We start from the raw sequence: 2,559 nt of genomic DNA on the forward strand, positions 1-2,559 counted from the left end.
CATGGGTTTAAAGGGTGAGCTGAGAACCTGGACAGCTTTTTCTGAGTTTGTGATTACTAGGCAAGAAAAGTAGATGCATTTGGAGATTATGAAGACAAATGAAGAAGGGAAACTAGAATACCAAAATTATTTGTTACTAAAGGCCTGGTGCATGAGATTCGTGCACAGGGGGGTTAGGGGGATTGGGAGGAGGAAGGGTGTCCCTCAGCCCAGCCTGCACCCTCTCCAATCTAGGCCCCTCGAGGGATGTCTGACATCGGGCCTAAATGGGCAGTCAAAAATCCCTCTCACAATCCAGGACTGCTGGCTCCCAACTGCTCGCCTACCTGCTTTCCTGATTGCCCCTAACTGCTTCTGCCTGACAGCCTGATTAACCCTAACCACTCCCATGCCAGTCTGATTGATGTCTAACTGCTCCCCTGCCAGCCTGTTTGCCTCCAACTTTCCTCCTCTGCCGACTTGGTCACCCCTAACTGCCCTCCCCTGCAGGGTTGATCACCCCCAACTGCCCTCCCTTGCAGGCCTGGTGCCTCCCAACTGCCCTCCCCTGCTGGCCATCTTGTGGCGGCCATCTTGTGTCCACATGGGGCAGGACCTTTGACTACATGGGGGCAGCCATCTTGTGTGTTGGAGTGATGGTTAATCTGCATATTACTCTTTTATTAGATAGAATAGAGGCCTGGTACATGGGTGGGGGCCAGCTGGTTTGCCCTGAAGGGTGTCCTGGATCAGGGTGGGGGTTCCCTTGGGGCGTGCGGCAGCTTGAGCAAGGGGCCTGTGGTGGTTTGCAGGCCAGCCATGCCCTCTGGTGATCCAAGCGGAGGACCTGGTATCTGGGATTTATTTATCTTATACAATTGAAACTTTGTAGCCTGAAGTGGAGCCAAGCCTTCTGCTTGCTCCGTGGCTGCCGCCATTTCTGTTTGGATTTGTTTACCTTCTATAATTGACTTTGTAGCCTTAAGTCAGGCGTCCTCAAACTTTTTAAAGTGGGGGCCAGATCACAGTCCCTCAGAGAGCTGGAGGGCCGGACTATATGAACTACTAATTCCTACTGTAACACCTCAGCTGCGCTCACTGCCCAAAAAACCTGGCGGGCCGGATCAGACTCCGCTGCGGGCCGCATGTGGCCCGCGGGCCGTAGTTTGAAGACGCCTGCCTTAAGTGGAGGCCTAGGCCGGCTAGGGCAGGTGGAAAGCTTGGTTTCCTCCGTTGCCTGGTAAACCCAAGCCTCCTTCTTGCTCTCTGTGGCTGCAACCATCTTGGTTGGGTTTATTTGCATGCTCACTCTGACTGGCTGGTGGGTGTGGTTTGTGGCGATAGCAGAGGTATGGTCAATTTGCATATTATTTTTTTATTAGATAAGATGGGCAGAAGAGGCAAAGACCTCTAAACTGAGTACCTGAGAGTTTTTCCTAAGAACACGCATAAGATAATAGAAGTTTTCTATTTTAGAAAATACTCTTCTGCTTTAAAGTCTACATCAGAAAATAGTGATGTGGCACATTCCATGTGGTAATTGTAATTTATTAAGACCTTTTTGTGTGAAGCATTTTACATAGTTTGTCTTATTTAATCCTCAAAACAGCACTGAGGCAGCCTACTCTGGCTGAATGGCTATCTCTCCATCCCATAGACACAGACCCTGAAGCTCAGAACCATTAGATCACACAGTTGGAAAGCTAGGTCTTCAGATTTGGAAGTCTATGTGCTTTCTACTGTACCATGCTACATCCCATTTGTGTTTTACGACACTTTGGGGATCTTTATGATCCAGAGACAATACATATTTAATTTTAGAGCATGTTGATGGTACCCTCATCAATCATTTGGCCAACTCATTCACAGTCAAGGACAGAGCGTGAACAGAATGGGATATGAGAAAACATAGATGCACCTAAGAATGAGGATCCTGAAAGAAGATCAATTATATCCATTATTGTTTCTGTAAATAACTCTTCTAGAAATTTCTAACAGATTTCAGTTTCATCCAATTTTACATTAATATGTAAAATAAAGTTTTACGAGTCCAAAAAAGGAGTTGACCTTAAGGAATCATCTTACTGTTCAGGAAACCTCGCCAGACCAGCCAACACAGCTTTTCCTCTGAGGTCTTGGGCACTTAGCTATAAATTCATGCACCTTATTTTCTATTTAAATATCCTTAATTGTCTATTCATCTATCTTCCTCTGTGTTGTAAACTTCTCTTATACAGATTGGGTTCTACACCTGTGTTTCCTCCACAGCATCTTTCTAGCGCCCTTCACAGGGTAGGTGTTTGCCATTTGATGACTGATGAGGGGGATATCACATGAAAAGTAGGTGAAAACAAGTCAGAACAATGGCACATCCAGAATAAACAGCACAGGCAACACGTATGCCCTCAAGCTTCTAATCTCACGCAAGACAGACAGACAGAAATGGAACCTTGACTCCTAGCCCAAGGCCTTCCCACTTTCAGCTCCAACACCTGTCATCTTCCCAGAGGGTCTCCCTCAGCCAGTCTTCCTGCGAGACTCCCACATCTACATACCTCCTCCTTCTCCGAGGCTGAGGAA

General features: G+C 47.0%; 1 long non-coding RNA gene across 1 annotated transcript; it reads left to right on the forward strand.

The window, feature by feature from the left end:
• On the forward strand, nucleotides 1–1,671 carry LOC118721723. Its single transcript, XR_004988801.2, has 3 exons — nucleotides 1–132; nucleotides 427–429; nucleotides 1,367–1,671. It is a non-coding gene; the product is annotated as an uncharacterized LOC118721723 (long non-coding RNA).
• Nucleotides 1,672–2,559: the final 888 nt, after the last annotated feature.

This window comes from Pipistrellus kuhlii, unplaced genomic scaffold, assembly GCF_014108245.1.
Source record: "Pipistrellus kuhlii isolate mPipKuh1 unplaced genomic scaffold, mPipKuh1.p scaffold_m20_p_18, whole genome shotgun sequence".
Lineage (NCBI taxonomy): Eukaryota > Metazoa > Chordata > Mammalia > Chiroptera > Vespertilionidae > Pipistrellus > Pipistrellus kuhlii.